The 11027-nt window shown below is 34.9% G+C and overlaps 1 pseudogene; it reads right to left on the minus strand.

The window, feature by feature from the left end:
- Nucleotides 1-9441: 9441 nt before the first annotated feature.
- LOC112771922 (isoflavone reductase homolog) lies at nt 9442-10514 on the minus strand (annotated as a pseudogene).
- Nucleotides 10515-11027: the final 513 nt, after the last annotated feature.

Raw genomic sequence — 11027 nt, forward strand, 5'->3', positions numbered from 1 at the left:
TTATTCATTTTTTCGTTCTTATTTTACCTTCTAAAAAGAATACATAATGCTACAAAATCAATAGAAAGAGGAGGAAAAAAGTGCAGCAATAAAAAAAACGACGAAGAGGATGAAACACGAAGAAGAAGAAGGAACGCGAAGAAAAATGAGGAATGCCGAAAGAAGAAGGAGAAGAAAGAAGAGGAAGAGGAGGAACGCGTGATACAAATGCTGGAAGAGGAACGACGTGATTTTACGCGCGCATTATGAAAGTGGGTTTTGTTAGGTTACAGTTAACTTATATAAACTTGTATGTCAAAAAAATTTGTATGTGTAATAAGTATGATAATTACATTAATTTTTTTAGATGACTATATACGTAGTCAATGTAAAATGTAGTTATTTTTATTGATGTGACGTTACGTAATTATATATATGTATAAAACTATTTTACACTAACAGTGTATTAAAATTAAATTTTTTAAATATATAATTTATGTTTTATAGAAATAGTTGATTGTTTTATACACATAATATGATTGTGTGTGTGTTTTATTTTTTTATTTTTTAAACGTAGAATGACTGACTTGGAATTCTAGCCCAAATCCCTTCCCGTTGTATGCATCAAATTCAAAACTGTGGAAATGTGTGCGGTCATGACCAGAACAAGCCATCAAATCGTTTTTTGCGCATCATTAAAACTGAATATAAAAGTGAGATGTTGGAAATTTAGAGTTCTTGAATTAATAGTTTGAAATTGATTGAATTGAGATTGGAATTGGGAGTAGGATTGGAATTTGGATTCATAATCTCCCTGTCTCCCTCAGCTTTTTTTTTTTTTTTTTGGTCTTTGTCTCCCTCAGGTTAATGCGGTAGGGAGAATTGGATAATATATGTTTACACGCTTATATATAAGCAAGAAAGTTATGAAAATAAAATTGCTAAGATTATTATTATTATTATTGGCTAGTACATGAGGAAGTAACATCCATTGTGTTAGTTTTTAGTTGTAGCGGATAAAAAGTAAAAAAGGGGATTGAAATGGATTAACATAATGAAAGTATATGAGAATAAGAGATGTTTGAAAAGTTTTAAAAGTAATTTTTGAGTTTTTGACTTTTGAAAAATAGTAGTATTAATGTTTGGTTCAATTTTTAAAATTAAATTGCAGTTTTCTAAGAAACTATTTAAGAATTTATAGCAAAATAAAAAAATGACTTTTTTCATAATAAAAAACTTTTTATTATATTTTTTTAAAATAAATATTTTTAAAACAAAAAATTTAAATATAAAATAACTTATTTATAAACTAATTTTAATATAGATATTTATTGTTTAAATTATTTTTTAAAAGAAACTTAATTAATATATTTATTCAAATTAGATCTTAGTCATGTAAATGACAGTGGTATGTCTCATAGGAGATAGGACTTAGATGTATGATTGTGGTGGTTTTAGATGTTTCATGGATATTCCATAATTTTTAATGGAAAGTAAAGTTATTTTTTATATAATTAAAATGCTACAAAAAAAGAATTTATCATATGCAACAAATATTATTTACAAATTTCATGGATATTCCATAATTTTGCTTGAATAGAGTACTCTATAGTTTTGTATTTATTTATATAAGAAAAAATTATAATTAATTTTTTTACATGGTAGTTTCGTAATTATGAAAATTTTTGTTTTTTCAGCTACAACTAAACACCTTTTGAAAATATTTGCATTAAACTAATATTTTTTTATTTATAACATCACCCAAAATCTATTTAACAAGTATAATAATCAAAATGTCAAATCCAAAGTAAATTTTTATTTAGGTATTTGGATTTATGCGATTATTCATTTTAGTCTTTAAAATTCAAAATTTTTATAGTGATTCTCAAATTTAAGTTCGGACACCAATTTGGTCTTTCGACCATTTTCGATAATGAGTTAGCAAATAAAGTACTAAGATGACAAAATCTTACCAGACTCTCCAACGATTAGATGACATGATAATATTTAATTTTGAATCTTATTTGGTCCTAAACCCTAACTTTTTCTTCTTCCTCCTATTCCGCGGTCTGCACCGTCTTTCTCTTCTCGCTTCTCCATTTCTACTTCCTGTGTCTCCCACTGACCCATTTTTTTCTCCTTGACTTTCTTTCTGCCTTCGCCTATTTTACCGTGCTCCTTTCTCTTTTTTGACACGATCTCTCCTTTTTTCATTGTAATATACTTTCATTGATCATGTCATTTGTTCGATGGGGCTTTTGATCAATTTTAAAAGAGGTTTTTAAAATAAAAGGAGTGTCTCATAATTACGGTAATACAATAGATATCTTCAATAATTATTAGTGAAAAATTCAAATCTCTATTCATTTTATTTTAATGAATACAATTATCCTCATTCTTTTTCAATGGACAGAGTTATGGCACATAAATTAGGATATTGAACTCAACACAGTAATCATTTACATGTTGAGTAACTTATAAACATTTGAGAAGGAAGCCAAAAAGTACATCCCTTAAAATGGATGTTTTCCAATTTATTGGAAACTTATTATCACACGTTTTACAGCATAAAATGCATGCAACATTTGACTATGGAATTTTTCATTAATAATGGCTACAGTGCTTGATGAGATTTCTTATGTATGGAAAAATGTCTCTATTATCGAAGTAAGCTAGTTCCACCTGAAAATAAGACAAATGAAATGCATTAAGAGAAGAAGGTGTTGCAGCAAACAATAAGCTAGTAAATACCTATAGTCGTCCTTGAGATTCACGCAAATACTTATAGTAATTCTTAAGATACCGATTTTTTTATTGTAGTCCTCCAGATAGAGCTACGAGCACTCAAACTGGTCCTTGACCATATTTTAGGTGATGACTCATTACCGGAGTGCTGATATAGAGTCGAATTGCCAAGCTGGAGGGCTCTCAACGGCTAGCTGAGCTGGCTAATTTGCAATTTGTACCCATATTGGTCCCTCATACTACATGTAACCCTAAATCCCAAAATTCTCAGATATTTCATCCCTTCGTCTTGTTCATCTATTCTTCTTCTTCTTTTTTCATACAATTCTTCCTGTTCTCACACAGTTCCACCTGGAGCTGCTACTCATGTTGATGTTGGGTGGTGGTAGCACTACAGGTGGAAACTCTGTTCATTCCCCATCTAGCTGGAATCGGACTAGAACGCAAATAAAGAGCAGAAGATCGGTCTCGCCAGAATGGTGCGGCTGTGGCTGCAGGCCGGTCCTCAGATGGTTTGGCACAGATTCGAATCCAAACAAACCATTTTATGGCTGCCCCAACTATAACGTGGATTAGAATAATTACTCATACACCAACAATTAACATCAATTCACATATAATTACTCATACACCCACAACATTCAATCCTATATTAGGGTCAACTAGTCTAAGTGTCCAGAAACATTACATATTACATAAAGGAATCCGAAACCATACCTTGGTCGATTTCCAAATGCACCAAACACAAAAATGAAGCCACCAAGCTTGATCCAAAACCTCAACCAACTCCAACCAACACCAAAGCTCAAACTAACAACACATATATATACCAAAATCAAAACCTAAGATACACAAAACAACTAAATACAAGGGTTTAGTGAAATCTTACCTTACTCAATGTGATTAGGGGTAAAATCCAATATTTACCCGCTACTAGAGATCACCTAAACAACCAAAACCACAAAATCTACTCAAAACCATAACCTCAAAAACACAGAAATCTAGGGCACAAAACTGGAAAGAGAGACGCAATTTCTTACCAGATTTGCTAAGATAGAAATGTAGAGCTCGAAAAGAGTTTCGCATGGCCGCAAACGGCTCGTCAATCGGAGCTTCGGATTAAAAGTTATGGCTTCCAAAAATAGAGGATGAATAGTGTCATCCCTCTTCTCCTCTCCTCTCTAAAAACCGCGGCCTCTCTCTCTTAGGGCTGGAAAATGAGTTCAAAGCTCATTAAATGAGTTTATATAGGTTGGGTCTTGAGTCCGGTCCAACCTGTTGGCATTTTTGGTACGTTTGGCCCACTTTGGGCCAAAACCTCTAAAATTAGTGTCCGATTTTCGATTCTAAATTATTTTTATCCTTTCAAAACAATAAATAAATTTTCAAAATATTATTTTCCAAAATACGCGGTATTGGATAGAGTAGAGCTGGTACTGCCAGCTTAAGTGTCATTACGCATTTTTACAGACACTTTTCAAAAGAAGTACATTTTTCAACTCAGAAAAATTCATCGAAACCAAATATCACATTTATATTTTCAAATTAAAACTTCTAAATTTTGAATCTATTTTGGGCACTAAAATTACTTTATTAAAACGGTTTTACGTGAAAACGCGGGTTCTTACATCCTCCCCTCCTTAAAAAGATTTTCACCTTCGAAAATCTGAATCACACGATGGGATATATCTATACATATATATACATATATTCCCCACTAAGCACCCTACTTTCAACGTTGCTAATCCAACAAGTTGGCAAGGTACCTCGTTCACCATCATCCTACCATGTCGACGTTCTCTCTCGCCAACTCCTCCATAGAATAGTTCACTCGGATAGGCATAAAATGAGCGGACTTGGTTAAGCGAACCATGATCACCCAAACCACATCATAATATAAGCATATACCTTTTGCATATCTGATATGAAGCACCAGTCATGATCTTTATAGTAACCCAAGTCCTGATGAAGTAGCTCAAGAAGTCATCTCCATGTCTCTGTATTCTCCACTCTCACAATAGCCCAGGCTATCACATAGATATGGTGATTTGCAACTAACCCCACGGCTGACAAAATCTGATCACCAAACCATGTCTTCAGGAAAGTACCAACTAGACCTATCAACAGATGGCAGCTAGCCTTGAACCCATTTTTATAGCCGCTTAAGCATACATACATCCTATCAAAGGTAACTTCACCATCTGGTTGGGGGTGGTGCATATTTGTACAGTGAAACCGGGATTAGTCTTCAACAGCATCATACCATAATCTCTAACCATCCTATATTGCTCTTTCTCATCCCCATACACTACACTTCTAGTATCCATTAATGCCCTGGATATTGAATTCTTATTCAGTGTCAAGTCAAACCGTGTCTTGAAGTAAGTTGTAGCCTCTCAATGTCTAAAATTTGGATACTTTCTCACCTTCTTTACAAGCTTGCTGCATACCCAATTCCTGTTGGCAGCCCTATTCTTGTCCTCTCTTAGGCAGGTGTGGTCGTCGTTGAAAGTCTTAATTTACCAACAGGTGTCTTCATGGTCTCTTGATGCATAAGCCACCCATGGACACTCTTCAACCTTACACACCGCCCTGCACCTTATGTTATTATTTTTCACTAGCTTTATGCTTCTACCCTCTTGGATTGTGTATTCCCTCACAACTTCTCTAAATTTCCATTTCGTTCCAAACTTCATGCCAACCTTAAGATGCAGCTCTCCAAACTTTGCACCCTCCCTAAACAGCGGACTTGCCTCTTCAGAATCATTTCTATCCTTCAGCTCATCTTCTGAATTTGGAGGCGTCTTCATTTCCTCTAAGTGCCAAAAATTGGTGTCATTACCTTCATGAACACAACCCACAAACCCAAGGTCAACTTCAGCGTCGCTCACCTCCTGCACCAAACCGTCATTTTCATGTAATATCTTCTCCTTCCCTTTACCTAGTGGATTAGTATTTCTCTTACCCAACATTGCATGTACCATGTTTCTCCTAATCTTACTCCCAATTTTAGTCAAAATCAGAGAAACTACCCTCATCCGGACCTGGTTTAAACAGGCTAACCTCTTTACTTCCAGAGGAGTCAGAAGATACATTAAAAAGAACTTCATTGTTAAACACTTTACTCCTGAATCCTCTAGCAACTGACCGTGTACAAAGTCTCCTGAAAATACTTGATTTTTTGGACAGTTTCTACTTATCACTCTTATCAGATTTAGTGCTCTGACTGGGCTTCATGGGCTGGCTGATTTTGGTGGGCTTTGTGGGCTTGGTGGGCTTTGGGGGGTTGGTCTTCTTGGGAGGGTTGGTTGTCTTGGGAGGATTTGCATTTTTCGTAGGCATCTTGGTTTTGGAGTGTGATGATTGTGATTGTCGTGGAGATGTTTTATTTTTTTGGGGGCTGAATTTGCAAGAACTATTGGGTACAACCTTTGGGATAGGAGCAACTATGAGTGCATTAGTCTCATTGAGTAGGGGCTCACATCAGCATCTGTACCTGCATTACACCCCTCTCCACCATCGTCATTCAAGTACACAACTGTGTTGTCTCCCTTTAACACCTCCGACATTGACACTCCATACTCGAAATATACATCAATTAATTCCTCATTTGTCCTAACACAATTCACCATCTTTCTTATCTCTTTGTCACTGTTTACATTTCTCAACCCATTATCCAAGCCTTTTCCAGGAACATACCACCAGCACTGTTTTATGTCATTGTACCCAAGCTCCTTATGGTAGTTTCGTATGTAGAAGACATCTAGAGTATCAGTGTCTAGATCATCTAAACAGGCATTGTTGTCCGGAGAATATACCATAGAGCCTTCTGCATTTTTTTTGAAGTCACTCCCATGATGAAACATGATGTCCAACTTATCTTCCATTTGCAAGAAATTTTAAATTTTTTCTTAGTATAGGCAGAATTTGAAAGCCTACTAATGCATTAAAAAAAATTATTCACCACAAGAAAATATATTTTTCCAATCTTGCATACAACTCCCTATTTTACCTTTGTTTCATTCGGGTTAAATATAGCAACTCCACAAATTCCAGCCAGCCTTCAAACCCTAGACACTACAATGACACCAAAATTCCAGAACCTCAACTACACTAACAACTTGCATATCATCAACCAACACTGTATTAAAAATACAAAGTAAAAAAAAAGGAAGGTTACCTTGAGTCTGATCAAGTCAGAACCTCGTGCTTATGGTGAAGGAGGGGAAGAACGATAACAACTTCTGGTCGGATTACTTCTTCTCTCAAATTTTTCTAAACCCAGTGAATACAACTCTACGGCTACGCCATTGATGGGGAGATGAAGAAGAAGTCAGAGGGTGGAAGAAGAAGAGACGAGTGAAGTGAAGTGTTTGTGTTGGGGGAGAAAACTATTTTTCATACTAAATAACACCTAAACGGCATCGTTTTTGGTTTTTAAGGGCGCCAAACCCAAAACGAAGACGTTTTGGACCCCTCCCACGTGGCAATTCGAGGCCACGTCAGCGTTCCGGTGATGAGTCATCACCTGAAATATGGCCAGGGACCAGTTTGAGTGCTCAGAACTCTATCTGGAGGACTACAATAGAAAAATCGGGAACTTAGAGATTGCTATGGGTATTTGCATGAATCTCAGGAACGACTATGAGTATTTACTCAACAATAAGCATATTATTATAGAAAAAGAGTCGAGTGGAAGATACAACAACAACAAAGCCTTGTCCCACTAAGTGGGGTCGGCTACATGAATCAAACGACGTCATTGTGCTGTCATGTATCATGTCTACAGAGAGACCGTTTACATGTAGATCTCGTTTGACCACCTCATGGATGGTCTTCTTAGGTCTTCCTCTGCCTTTCGCCCTTTGTCCATCTTCCATCTCATCCATCTTCTTGACTGGATGTTCTATCGGTCTTCTTCTCACATGTCCAAACCACCTTAGATGCGATTCAACCATTTTTTTCATAATGGGTGCTATTCCAACTCTCTCCAACTCTACTCCAACTGAGTGGAAGATAAGAAAGTAAAAAAGGGGAAGTGAAAAAAGAAAAATAGCAGAGAGTAGAAAGAAGATAAAGAAGAAAAAGAAAAAAAAAGATTTTATGAACTAACTCAAATTTAAAATTAAATGTTGTTATATCATATAATTATTGAAGAGTTTGATATAATAAGATTTTGCCATCTTAATATTTTTTTTTTTGCTGATTCATCACGGTACCGGAAAAGATCGAAAGGTCAAATTAATGCCTATACCTAAATGGAAAACTACTATGACAAATTTTAAATTTTAAAAATCAAAATAAATAATTACATAAATGTCAGAAATTAAAATAAAAATTTACTCGTCAAACCCATAATTTAGTAGTTAAGTTCCGACATTTCATTTGAATTGGAAGCCGTTGTTCAACTCTCATCTTTTTTTTTTTAATATAACAATATATAGATAACAAAGTAATTAAATTATTGATTTATTACTATTAAAGTACCTACCACAAAGATTTTAGTTGATTTTACCAATAAAGAAAATCTTCACGTGTTCATATGAGCATTTTGTATGCATACAAGAGTAATGTGTCATTTTCTAAATACAATTGGCATAAAAGTAGATAAAATATATTAAAAATATAATTTAATTTTGATGTATCATCAGTGTAAAATAATTTTATATGTGTATTTAATTATGTAACGTCACATCAATAAAAATAATTATTTTTTATATTAATTATATAAATAATTATCTAAAAAAATAAATATAATTATACGATTATATAAAACGTTTATATTATTAGTATATTAAAATTAATTTCATTAAAAATAATGTAATGAACTTATGTTTACAAAAACATCTAGCAATCAAAGAAATTCTATAAGGACATTTGCTTATTCAGCCATGAGTGGACAAAAATCGTTTGGGAGAAATGAAATAATAGAAAAATGTTGCTTAGTCATATCCTCTATTATATATCAATGTACATTTTAGTTTTAAAATACTATTTTATCACGTGTATATGTTTTTTGTAATTTATAATGTTTGAATCCAAAATTTCTTTATCAGAGCAAAAATATTTACCATGTTAACTAATTTTATGTATGTTATTTTTATACATATTTACCGAGTAAAATAGTTAATTAATAAATTCATTAATACTTATTAATACACTAATAAATAATAATCCAACAATCAAAAAGATGGAAGTTAGCACACTTGTAATACAATTAACCATAACTTTTTTCTTGAATTAAACCTTAAAGTGGTCTCTGAAATTTACGAATTTTATCGATTTAGTCCTTAATTTACCAATTGTATTGTTTATGTCTTCGATTTTGTTAAAAATGCACCACGTTGGTCTCTCTCCACATTTCTAGCCAGTTTACCTGCCACCGACAATGAAATAACACTGACATGCCATGTTGGCGTATATAACGGCTAGCTAAGGTGGCAATTAGAAATATTTGATCCATTGTGGTCCCTCTACCTATTTTTAACCCTAATTTTAGCATCCCATTTCTATCGCTATTCATCTTCTTCTCTTTGCTCTGGAACGTTCTTCTCCTACTTTTTTGTTGTTACTCTTTTAAAACTGAAAGCAAAATCATGATTAGATGTGCGAGTCAAGGTCAATGAATGATACGTGAAATTGCATTGTTTAGAATTAGAATGATGAAACTCTTAGAATCTCAATTGAGAAGTTGTGGTTAATGGTCTTGAGAGCTTTTCATATTGCCCTATTGCACTTAAATCCAGAACCAAATGCTATTTGCCATACTCTATCACCCTTCTTGACCCTTTCGTTGGCTTCTGTGTAAGCCAATTTATGCCATAGAGATAACTGCAAGTTCTTTTTCAACTCATCCAAAATAGTCCTGCCTCCTGCATGGATGTAAAAAAGTTCAAATGTAAGTTTGAAATCTAGAATATATACTTTGACTTTCGTCTTTAAAAATTTCTTGGCAACCAATGTTGCAAACAATAGCAACTGCTCAGATGTTGGAAGCACAAGAGGGCTTAATGTGGTGATGTTGGTTTTCAAAGCATCCCCTGCAGTTGTCATAAGATCTTTTCTCTTTTGATAATATAACACCAACTTTTTCATTGGCATCATTTTCTTGTTTAACGCAGTTAAAGCTCTTGTCTTTACTGGCCTTGTTCGTGCGAACAGTGTGAAACAATTGGTATTTCGACCGTCTCCTTGCGAGAAAATGTTGTCGGGAGGCTTGAGGTAGAGAGTCATGTTAAGGGTGCGAGGGTCATTGATGGTCTTTATAATGTAGGTGGCGACATCGTCTTCATCGACAAAAACGCCTTGAGTGTGCCATCTCCGAGGAGGTGGACCTTTTCCCTGGGAGGCACAAAAGCCCCCATCTGAGACAGGTTGTCCGCAAAGTAGCCCTCAAATAGGTTAGTGGAGATGTACATGAAAAGGATGTTTGCTTCCTCTATCGCCTTCCTCACAACCATCTTGTCATCAAATGTCACCCTTCCTGGCTCTAACGCGTCCCACATTCTTGCTGGGTCCAGTCCAAACTCCAACGGCAAGAAGTGCTACGAACATACAAGACTAGACTATTAATTGATTGATGATGAAATTAGAAGCTAAAATGAATTGAATGAAACGTTGATGTTGCCTGCTTCCTTGATGGCATTAATGAAGTTGAGCTGCAAGTCAATGATGTGGTTCCTGATATGGACACCGGAGATGGCACTGATGACAACATCCATCTTCTTGACGGCATCCACAAGGCTCTGGTGGTCGGAGAAGGATGCCTCTACGAGGTGGGCAACATCCAATCATGATTTTGTTTTCAGTTTCAAAGAGTAATAATAAAGAAGCAGGAGAAGAACGTTCTTGAACAAAGAAAAGAAGATGACGAACGATAAAGACGAAATGCTGAAATTAGGGTTGAAAATAGGCAGAAGGACTACAATGGGTCAATAATAATTCCAATTACCACGCTATTTAGCCGTTATATACGCCAGCGTGGCATGTCAGTGCCATGTCATTGCTGGCGGCAGGTAAACTGGCCAAAGAGAGGGATCAATTTGGTGCATTTTTAACAAAATCAAAGATATAAACAATACAATTTATAAGTCAAGAGCTAAATTAATACAATTCGTGAATGTCAGAAACCACTTTAGAGGTTACAATTCGTATATAGCTTCCTTGTTTTTACCAAGGTCATATTCCTTAGTGGTTACAAAATACAAACTCGGACGATGGCATTCGTGTGCTTTGTAGAGGGGATTTAATTTCCTCGCGATGCTTGCCCAAGTGTCCATAGTGGTCCACCTAACTAACTATCA

The sequence above is a fragment of the Arachis hypogaea genome, chromosome 3 (assembly GCF_003086295.3).
Source record: "Arachis hypogaea cultivar Tifrunner chromosome 3, arahy.Tifrunner.gnm2.J5K5, whole genome shotgun sequence".
Lineage (NCBI taxonomy): Eukaryota > Viridiplantae > Streptophyta > Magnoliopsida > Fabales > Fabaceae > Arachis > Arachis hypogaea.